Source organism: Parus major, chromosome 18, assembly GCF_001522545.3.
Source record: "Parus major isolate Abel chromosome 18, Parus_major1.1, whole genome shotgun sequence".
Taxonomy (NCBI): domain Eukaryota; kingdom Metazoa; phylum Chordata; class Aves; order Passeriformes; family Paridae; genus Parus; species Parus major.
In genome coordinates, this window is record NC_031786.1 from 546,049 (window position 1) to 557,070 (window position 11,022).

The 11,022-nt window shown below is 61.8% G+C and overlaps 1 protein-coding gene across 8 annotated transcripts in view; it reads right to left on the reverse strand.

The window, feature by feature from the left end:
• Positions 1-11,022, reverse strand: part of RBFOX3 (RNA binding fox-1 homolog 3) — a 138,450-nt gene that overhangs the window by 66,790 nt on the left and 60,638 nt on the right. For all 8 annotated transcript variants that reach the window (XM_015645671.3, XM_019008517.2, XM_019008518.2 and 5 more), the window contains exon 2: positions 7,646-7,761. The gene's annotated coding sequence lies outside the window, so the exon portion shown is untranslated. The remainder of the gene's footprint in view (positions 1-7,645; positions 7,762-11,022) is intronic.

Consider the following 11,022-nt stretch of genomic DNA (forward strand, 5'->3'; position numbering starts at 1 on the left):
GGAGGGAGGGAAGGAGGGAAGGAGGGAAGGAGGGAGGGAGGGAGCCCTGTCCTGCTCCCCGGAGTGTTTCCCGGGCACGCAGAGCAGGGATGGGCACAGGCAGGCCGGGCTCCGCTGCTGGCAGGGCTGTGCCACAGCCTGGGCTCCCAGGAGCCTTCGGGCTCTGTTTGGCTGCCAGTGGGAGAGCGGGAGGAGACAGCGCGGAGCTCGCTTTAAAAATAGATCAAACCCTCTGCTACGGAGCCATTTTATTAGAGCAGCACAAGCTGTCGGGCTGGTGACACCTCTGCGGGCACCCAGGGAAGTTTTCCCAGATGAATTTGAAAAGCGAGGGGAAGAAACAAAGACGAAGCAGACTTGTTTTCCACCACAAAACAAAGAAGTGTGGGCAAGAAGCCTGTCTGCACTGGAGCCCCTCAGCCCATCCCCAGCCCCATCCCCTGTCCCCAGCCCGCTGTCCCCATCCAAGGTCCGCACACATCTCCCAGGCATCACCCGCTGCCTTGGGGCCAGCACTGCAGCGAGGGCTGATCCTCTCACACGAGTGTGAGCCTTTGGCTCATCACAGACCTGCCTGAAAGCTCCTCTGCCCAATGTGGAGGGTCCCTTGCCCCCAGCGGGTCTTGTACCAGGGTCAGCATGTCCTCCATCCCAGAAACCCCCCAGGACTGGCCCAGCACATCGTGCCGAGCTGCACTGGGCCACGGCGCTGGAAAGCACAGCATGGAGACGAGAGGAGTCCAGGCAGGGAAAGATCCCTGAGCCCCCATCATGCAGAGCAGGAGCTCAGGGGAAACCAAGGTGGAAATCTTGGTACAATCTGCCTGTACCTAATGCAGCTCACGCCACAATAAATTGGGAACGTGAATTGCTGGGCCCAGAGGGATGGCAGGGGCAGGAGGAGGGGCTCAGCCCAGAGGGGGCTGGCAGGAGCCAGGAGGTGAGGCGGGAGCGTTGTGCAGAAGAGCAGCACAAAACCAAAGCACTGAACATGGAAGCATGTGCTCCAACCTGGGAACCACATGGAAACACATCTCAGAGCATTACTCAGCCACGGGCTGACTCTGAGTCACCCGCTCCAGCATCTGGGAGCAGAGTGAGTGTGAGCATGTGATTGTGAGCGTGTGAGTGTGAGTGTGAGCGTGTAAGTGTGAGTGTGAGCGTGCTCCCGGGCTGCCTGGCGCTGCAGGCTCTGCGGGAGGGCGGCTGTGCCAGCTTGGCTGGCGCTGGATCCATGCCATGGGATGATCCTGTCTGGGAGGGTCAGGCTGGGGGAGCAGGGAGCTGCTCCAGGAGCACACCAGAGGAACAGGACAGAGGAGCTGGTCTGAGCCAAATCAAAGCTTCTCTATAAATACATAGGGAAGGGGCACTGGGAGGAGCTGGTCATACAAGGTTGGCACAAGAGAAATGGGTGTAGGAGGCAGATAAAGGGAGGCAGGAGGAAGGACAGGCACTGGGTGAGGAAAGGGGCTGCGGTGGGTCCACCAGCACAGTGGGACTGGGCTCAGGACTCTGGGTCTCTTCTTAAGACACACCTTCAAACCCCTTCAAACACCACACAGATGTTTCACCGCTTCCGACCCAGAGCTGACCAGAGATGCCCACACAGAGCAGCCCCTGTACCCACAAGCAGCAACCACACACCACAGAGAGCTGGCAGAGGATGGGGGGTTTGCCCATGCACACCCACTGGCCACCCACCAGACCCCTTCCCACCGCATCCCCTGGAATCCTGCTCCCCGCGCTGTCCAGACTGTTTCACTAACTGTGCAGCAATCCAGGCTGCCGATCAGATGGAAAGTCTCCATCCCATAATAAACAGTGTACTATTTATAAACCTTGAAACGTCTTTATTATTATTATTTTCCCCCAGAAAAAACCCCACAATAAACCCCCCCTGCACACTGCTGTTAAACACACCCCAGCACGGCCCCGCAGGTCCGCAGCGCTGGTGCCGCTTCCCCAGGCAGTGCCCAGCAGAACAGATGGCAGTGTGGGCGTTAGGTACCAGCCTCCTGGCAATCCGAACATCTGTTACCGTTAGAAAATGCTAATTGCCATCAATCAGGACAGCACCTACCCACATTTACATGCAAGCACAAAAAAATTACGTCTAAATTTCTCCGAGTACAACACTTGCTGCATGCTAAGTGCGCGGAGCTGCTCAGATGCTGCGCGGCAGCCGAGCACGGCACAAGGGGCAGAGCTCCCGGGGCTCATCCCACCCTCACCCGGACACGCCGGGCTCAGAGGGAGCCCTTCGCCCCCAGATCACGCCCTCCACTCCAGGGACTCCCGAAGAGTTTGGGGTCCTGCGCCCCGAGCCACGAGAGCCCCGCAGGCTCCGCTGCTCGCCCTGCCCTTGTCACATCCCGGGTGGATCTGTGAGCCCCGGGCCAGGGGCCAGCATCCCGCCCCAGGGGACACTGCCACGGACCGACCGAAGCCATCTGCGGGCACTGCCCGGCTCCTCCCAGCCCGTGCACCTTCTCCATCCCCGGAGAGCACAGAGCAGATGGGAACACAGCCAGCTCCGCCGTGGCTGGGCACAGATCCCATCACAGGGCACCGGCCCCAGGGCCAGGGGGAAGAAACAAAGGCACAAATCTTGGTCAGAGAACTTGGACGCAAAGTTCACTCAGAGAAGAAGGAAAACAAGAAACCTGGTGCACGGTGATCCCCGAGTCACAGCCCCCTCCGCAGCGGTCCCACGGGATGCTCCGACAGCCGGAGCTGGCGAGCGGCCCCGCTCCTCGCCCCGCGGCTGCCGGGCCCCCGCCTCCCTCGCAGCCGGGAGCTGCGCCGGAATGCAAATGATGCTCCAGGCGAGTGCCAAGAGCTCCTTGTTCCTTCCCCAATTTAGGACACCTCTCTGTGCTGCAGCCCGCACGGAGTTCGTGGGAGGCTGCAAGGGTGCCAGAGGAGCTGAGCCTGCCCAGGGTGACTCTTCGACAGCAAAGCTGCACCGTGCAGTGCAATTTTCCCTTCCCTTGGATCTGTTCCCTCAGGACCACAGTCCTGGATCGCAGCTCTGAAAGAAACTTCACGTGGCAAAAGCCTTTCTAGCTGCTGGCCTGCTGGGCACAAGGTGGGCTCCCCAGGGGCACAAGGTGGGCTCCCCAGGGGCACAAGGTGGGCTCCCCAGGGACACAAGTGGGCTCCCCAGGGACACAAGGTGGGCTCCCCAGGGACACAAGGTGGGCTCCCCAGGGGCACAAGGTGGGCTCCCCAGGGACACAAGGTGGGCTCCCCAGGGTGTCCCCACGCACCGCGGCCGTGGCCCTGCCGCAGGCACCGCTGCCTCCGCTCCTGGAGAAAGCTCAGGCCCTTCCCGAGGAGGAGCACAGGGAGCACAGAGATGATCCCGAGGTGAAGAGCCAGGCTGGAGGAGCTGCTGGGAGCCCAGAACAGCCTCACTGCCTGCACCACACTCTTCCCACAGCCAAGGGGAGCCGGGATCGCAGTGCACGTTGAAATTCCCTGCAGCATCACGTCAGGGCTGTCGGGCTCTGGCTCCAGTCCCTGGTTCACCCCACATCCCTCCCAGCCCTGGCTCCGGGACAGGCTCCCGCCGCTGTGAGCAGCCGGTGGCAGCGCCGCCGCTTCCCGCGGCTCCCGGCGTTACTCAGCAGCCGAGGGAACCGCTCAGAGCTACAAGGTCACTCACAAACACCATCTGTCCACGCACTGCTCCTCGCCCTGGGGACAGCAGCAGAGAAATGATTTCAACGCACTCAAGGCCACTGTGCCCCTCTCCACCGCCCCGCTGCACGCCAGCGTCCCTCGGTGCTCATTCAGCCTGGCTTCAGCCGGGGGCAACCACAGCATCAGAGCCCACTGGTGCCCCCCACACTCCCCACACCACGAGGGCACCCAAGGCCTCCAAGAGTTGACAGGGAACCCTCCCAGAGTGCTCCTCACAGGGTGAGGTGTTTTGTGCTGGGGAGAGACTGCCAGTGCTGGACAGAGCCACCATCACCTCCGTGAGTTCTGGCTGGTGGCCTCTGTCTCCAGTACCATGGCTGGGGGGCAATGGTGGGAGTGCAGCTCACCTTGCAGCTGGGGAAAAAGTCACAGGAGCACCCCAACATCCCCAGGAACTGCGGCTCCAGGTCCCCCTCCCCCTGCACTGCCCAGGGACTATTTCTGGGGAGCTGAAGTCACTTGCATTTGGGCTCTGAAGTCACATTCGTCACTGCTTGTGCTACTTCTCCCGCACCCAGAAGTGTCACAACACGGCGCTGTCTCTGTCGAGGCAGTTGTCCCCCACATGCCGTGTCCCAGATGCTCCTGAGCTGCTGCTCACAGCCAGGCGCTTCCCCAGCCCCGGCTCCTCGCCAGGACAGCGCGGGGCTGCCAGCAGCGCCTGGGTGCATGGAGGGACTCACTCACACCCAGCTGCAACAGCAAATAAATGTTTGATTTGAGCAAACCCAGCCCTGGGGATCACTCCCAGCTCTGCCCCGCATCCACGGGCATCCCAGCAGCTCCTTCCGACATCCACCAGCCCCCTGTGGCTCCATCCCAGCTCTGCGTGGCCCCAGCAGAGGTGGGCAGTGCCCCCAGGGCTGCCCAGCACGAGTTCCCTGCATCCCAAAGGCCCGGGATGGCCCCATGGCCCTGCAGCGAGTTCCCCATGCAAGATCCCGTCCATATGGGAGCAGCCAGCGGAGCTGCCAGCTCCCAGCTCCCGCGCCTGCCGCTACATCTGGAAACTCTTCTCACCCTTAATTGTTTCTAATGCCTTAACACACGGAGTGACTAATAAGACACTAATTGTGCGGCGTTAGCAGGGAGCGGAGCGGGAGCGCTGGCAGTGCCCTCTGTGCTCCCAGCACTGCGCTGCCGTGTGCTGCCACCGCCACAAATCCCCCTGGACTCCAGCGCCTTTCCCTGCTCAGCCTTTCCCAGCCTGGTGGAAACCCCCCCGGCAGCGGGGAGAGCCAAGAGATGCCGATTTGGGCTGTGTCTAATGGTCCCTGTGCCCCGGGAGCCAGGGCAGGGAGGGCACAGGGTACCCCCAGCAGGGATGTCCCACACACCGCTGTCCCCAGAACAGAAAGGCACCGGGACACCCCAATCACCTCTGGACATGAACCGGCACCGCTGGGATGGGCCCGGGCTCGGCATTGCCCAGCTGAGCCAGGCCGAGGACACAAGAGATGAAGAACCACAGGGATGCACCTGCTCTGGGTCATCTGTGGCTGCTGGGGAGCCAGGACAGAGGACAGCAGCATTTGGGACCCTCCCGTGCCCCAGAGAGCTGTGGGGTGGTGTGTTCCCCCCACTTCTGGGGCTGTCCTGACTCCCTGGGAGCTCCCTCGGGGCTGCCAGCCCTGCCTGCACATCTGCCGGCAGCACTGCGCTCGCCAGAGCTGCTCAACAGCGGGAAAGAGGCACAAATCTTGTTACACACTGGCTAAGCCTCCCTGGGCATGTTTTCTATAAATCTCCTGGAATTTATTATATGATAACTAGCCTGGAAAAGCTAAATTAAATCCACAGCCAAGAAACTGACTTTCAAGTGTGACCTAATTTAGTTTCTGGAAGGGGAGGGAGGGAGCGGGGATCCCGGTGCCAGTCGTTCCTGGGATGACCTCCTGGTGCAGCCGCACACCCCCCGTCCTCCCCTTCGCCGTGACTTTGGGGACGGAGCTGCACAGCCTTTCATGTCTGAGCGGATCTCACACTCCCACTCGCTGGAACAAAAGCGCCTCAAGGGCTCCCCTGTCAGATGTTTTCCATTGCTCATCTCCAAGTCTTCCTTGAAGGAGCACTCTCCTCCCGGGGGGGGCTCCAGAAGGCTTGGGGATGATGGGGGGAGTCACCGCAGGGGCTCTGCATTGGCTCCAGGCTGCTCCCCACCAGCTCAGCGAGCCCCAAGCTCAGCACCAGCACCCACACACAGCCCTGAGCCTCACACAGGGCCCAGCCAGACTCCAGGAGACGAGGAGGAAAGCAGCAGGGAGGAAAGCTGGATGGGGAAGAGGCTCCAGTGAACCCATTTCTGCCCTGCTGCCCAGAGCAGGTGCTGGCAGCAGCGGCTGCACCGGCCCCACAGACGAGGCACAGCCCTCCTGAAGCAGGGGCACGACTGCTATGGCTGGGCTGTCTGTCTGTCTGCCATCCCCTGAGAGTCCCAGCCCCAGAGCCAGACGTGTCCCAGAGCAGCACAGCGTCCTGGGAGAAACTCCCAGCGCTCCCACTTTGGTCAGGAGCTCACGGCAGCTGGATCCACACCGGAGCACGCAGCCCCTCGCCCCAGCACCGCCCGGCCCTGGGGCTGCTGGCTCGGGCAGAGCGGGTGCAGGGGGCAGGAGAGGGCCATGTGGGCACGGTGGGACCGCGGTGCTCCGGCAGACCCGGGGGTGGCTCGGGGCTGGCACGAGGACGCGTGCTGTTGTTCTGGAACGGAGTGCACTGGCAGAGCGGCATGTGGGAAGCTTGCATAATAGTGCCAGCCCACACTACGCCTGCTCCTTCCCAGCATGATCAGCCCCTTGCTTTCATGAGCAATAACATCCACCCAAAGTTTTCTAAAGACAAAAAAGAGCTTCAAGGTGATGCACAGAGCTCAGCTGCCTTTGCTGCCTCTGAACTGATTAATGCAGCTGGGGAATCCATCTGCATGGCCGCTCTAATCCCACATTCTGGACGACCTGTACCCCGGCAAGGGACGAGAAGCCTCCAGCTCTCGCTCCCATCTCACGATTCCCAGGCAGGCACTGGGGCTGGGAGGAGTCAGTGCTGCAGGGGGGTACACGCAGCCCCCCGGACGGGGAGCCCTGCAGAGCCCACCGGCCCCACGGGCACTTCCCTCGGCTGCTGCCAGCTGGGGGAGGAGTAGTCCCAGCTCTGGGGTCTCCCCAGCACTGCAGTTGGTGGAGAGGGCACTGGAAGACAAATTCTGTGGCAGAACATCCCCAAGCAGAGCCCTGGTCACCATGGCTGCTACAGCGTGTTCATGCCTCTCTAAGCACCTGCTGAGCCTGTGGGTGCTCACAGTGCTGGGAACAAACAGGGAAACGCCTCGTCTGGAGGAGAGAGTCCCGCTGCCTTCCAGAGTTTGAAATTTTAACTCCTCCTCAAGCTGGTGCGAGCTCCCAGTGCAGACTGGTGTCAGCAGGAGGGGGTTCCAGTCCGTGTAACGTGAAGTGACGGTGATGGGTTCAGCCCAGAGCACGCGGAGCCGCACGCAGCCCTGAGGGGATGTGCAGCACGCTCGGTGCCAGCAGCCGGCTCCGGCGGCTCCGGCGACGTGCAGGGCTGTGTGTGCACCATGGGCACACAGCCCCTACCCAGGCTGGGGCAGCACAAGGTCCCGCCTGCTCCAGGACCTCCACACTCCTGCAGCCAGCAGGGATGGCTGGGACTGATCGAAGGGCAGGGCCAGACCCCCCATGCCATATCCCACCAGGATCAGAGCAGACACGGCTTGTCCCAGCAACATCCCCCTTTGCCAGGTCATCACACAAGAGTCTGGACACGCAGGGTCTGTACCCAGTGCTGGAAGCAGCCCCCGGTGGGCTGATTGTGAGCTGCTGCCCCAGGCACGGCCATGGGAAGCAGCATCTTCATCCTCAACCACAAAAAAGATCTCCATGCCCTCCCCTAGCAGGACTGCTAGGTGGAAACAACATACCTGAAGACCAAGGGCAGGTGCCTCAGGTGTGGTGGCAGGTGGGAGCTCACGCTCGTGTTCACCCCTCCGAGCTGTCAGGAAGAGCTGTCGGGGTCTCACAGCAGCAGTTTCTCAGCCTGAAAGAGAGAGAGGGAGAGGCTCCAGTCCCGTCCCTGTGTAGGCACCGCCGCTAATAACGGAGGAGGACGTGGCAGAGCTCGGCGCCTCGGAACGCCGCGGCTCTGGGGGCTCACACGCACTTGGCCCACTCCTTTAACAGCACAATCATCTCAGGGCTGGGGAGCAGCTCTGGAGCAGCCCCTGACATGTGCAGAGGCAGGACCCTGCCCCGTGGTAAAGCCCCCGAAGAGAGGGAAGCGCGTTCGGCCCCGGGAACAGGGTTTGGCTGCACGGGGAGCACAGCGGGTCCCCAGCGGGACATGTGCCAGTCTGCACTGACAGAAAATGCTGGTCCTGCCTCCCTGACAGCACCAGCCCTGGCCTCAGATGAGTGCATGGGATGGAGACAAGGAAAGGCAAAGACTTCTTCCTGAAGGAAAAAAGTCCCCAACCCTCCTGTTTCCCCAAAGGTTCTCTGGAGGCCACCGGCAGCTCCACGTTTGATTTTTCCTGACCCGGGCTGAGCAGGAGATAATTTAACAGCTTGTCCTCCATTGTAATGGGACTTTTTCCCTGTTCCCCCGGGCAGCCCATCCATCAGGCACAGAGCAGTGACATCCCCCTGGCACCTCGGCCAGGCAGCCCCCTCGTGCCATGAGTTACGACGCCTGCACCGTGTGGTGGGATGGGCTCAGAGCACCGGCACCACACCGGGAGCTGAGATTTATCCCCTCGGCAGAACAGGGGCAGAAGCTGGGAGATAAGTCACAGCGGAGCTGCAGGAGTGGTGCTCAAGGTCCTCCAAGGTTGGCTCATTAAAAACCAAGGAGAAGAGGAAGACAAGACTTGCCTGCCGTGGAGTGGCTGCGAATCCCCTCCTGATGCTGACCCAGCCAGGGCCAAGAGGGAGGTGGGAAGGGAGCCAGGCCCCCCAGACTGGCTCTGCAGCAATCCCTGGGGCAGGCTGCTGGCCAGGGCTGTGTGAAGCCACCAGTGTCTCCCAAACACCATCCCAGCACATTCCATTAACCCCAGCGCTGCAGCACCCAGACAGGGATGGGCTTCCCAGCAGTGGGGAGCCAGTGAAAATCCCCGAGGCAGCCTACAGAGGAGTTTGGATGCTGGCCCCAGGAGCAGACTGGAGGCACCCACTCTGGGACCGGCACCTGCAGCCGCCCAGCACACCAAGCAGGCTGAGGGAGTGGGCACCATCCCTGCGACGGGCACCGCCACTGATGTGGGGACAGACTGCAGGGACCCCACGGAGATACAGTCAACATCCCATGCAGGCACTCCCCAGACTTGCTGGGATTCCCCTCCTGCTTCATTAGTCCTGCTCATTAGGCTCTGCTCCTGATCAGCAGGCACAGCTAGAGCTCAGCAGTGTCGCTCCCCAGCCCTTCCATCCCAGCCTCTTTAATGCTGGTCTGTCACAGCCGGTCCCCTAAACCCCCTTGGTGTCCCCTGAACGCCCTGTGGCTGTCCCCTTCCACAGGCTCTGCCACCAGTCCCTGTTCCCTCCCTGTGGTTTGTGTGTGACCAGCAGCCGTGGTGGAGCTGGGGGCTCCGAGGGGACTCACACTGTGGGCTTTGCCCCAGGCTGAACCCCTCCAATCTGTGCAGCAAGTGCAGGATAAGACAAACACTGGGAAAACCCAATTGCATGCCTGAAACAAACTGAACACAGCAGGACTTTTTCTGCACCATCTATTTTCAAAAGCAAACCCATGTGAGTGCAGGATGAGGGCTGGCATGTTCCCCACTGGTGTTGGGGGCCCAGCAGCATCCCTCACCCAGCAGCAGCATCCCTGCAGCACCCCGCCACCGGGAAAGTGTTCCTGCCCCAGGAGGGATGGGAAAGTGAATTGCAGATCCCTACGGGACATCTCCCCCAGGAGCCACCGGGCTTTTACTGCACACTAAACCACAGCGATTAGATCAACAAGCCAACCCCTGCAAGGCTGAGAGGTTTTATCAAAGCCAGCAGCACCTCAGGGAGGAGATGGAAAGATGATGCAGCTGCCCACAGCATCCGCAATCCCTGGGCCAGCCTGGCGGCTGCTGCAGGGGCAGGACCAAGGCTGTACCGGCTCATTCGCGGGAGGCTGAGCCCCGGCCCGCTGCCTCCTGTCGGCCCCACCGTGGCAGTGGGGTGCCACAGGCTTGTCCCTCGGCAGGCAGGGCTGGGGGGCAGCAGGAGCTGGGGAGGAAGGCGCCCGCAGTGCTCCTCCCTGGATTGCGGAGGAGTGGGGAGAGGAATTTTCTTTCAGCAGCAAACTCGCTGAAGCAGCACTCGGCACCTGTGCAGCCCAAGATACAGCTCCTGCTCCAGCCCGACCAGGAGCTATTTCCCACTTATCTGCGCCACAGCTGATATCTGTGCAGCAGAACACGGCGCTCAGTAATGGGATTTTGATGCTAAACAGGAGATGTTTTTTTCCTCGGGTCTCACTTACGTCACACCTGGAGGTATCCATGGCCATGGAGGTGACACTGAGGAAAGCTAAAGAGTTTCAACTCCTGTGCTGAGGGAGCAGCTTCACCTTCAGCTGCTAAACAGCAGAACTACAGTGATCTACCATTGCCTGCCCTCGTCGTGCCCGCACCCACCACAGCCCTGGGGAGGGGAGGGAGGAGGGCGCGCCCTGCTCCGCAGCCCCACTGACCCCCGGCTGGACGGGCCCGCTCCTCCCGCAGCTGCCGTGGGTGTGAGCAGAGCCCCTTGGTGCTGGGGAACCTGCAGCCCCTGGGCACCAGTGCTCCCAGTGCTCCTCGGGCCCCAGGACTGTGCTGGGGGGGCCTGAAAGCCACAGGCAACACCTGTAGCCCGCGGGCATCACCCACTCCCCGTGGGCATCACCCACTCCCCATGGGCATCACCCACTCCCCGTGGGCATCACCCACTCCCCATGGGCATCACCCACTCTCCGTGGGCATCACCCACTCCCCGTGGGCATCACCCACTCCCCATGAGCATCACCCACTCCCTGTGGGCATCACCCACTCCCCGTGGGCACCAGCTGCTCCCAGCTCTCCCCCAGCCCCGGGCACTGCTGTCAGCTGTAATCCCGTGCCACAGGGACCACCCACACACCACAGCAGCACCACACAGACAGGCTGGGGTGGCAGAGCCACACTTGCAGCTGCCTCAGCAAAAGGGGAGGAAGGCTCGCCACCTCCCCATACGAGCAAGGGGAAGGTCCCACGCACCCCCAGTGCTGGAGCTGGGAAAGTCTGTGCCTGCCACAGACAAAACCAAAGCGATGGGAACCACCCCC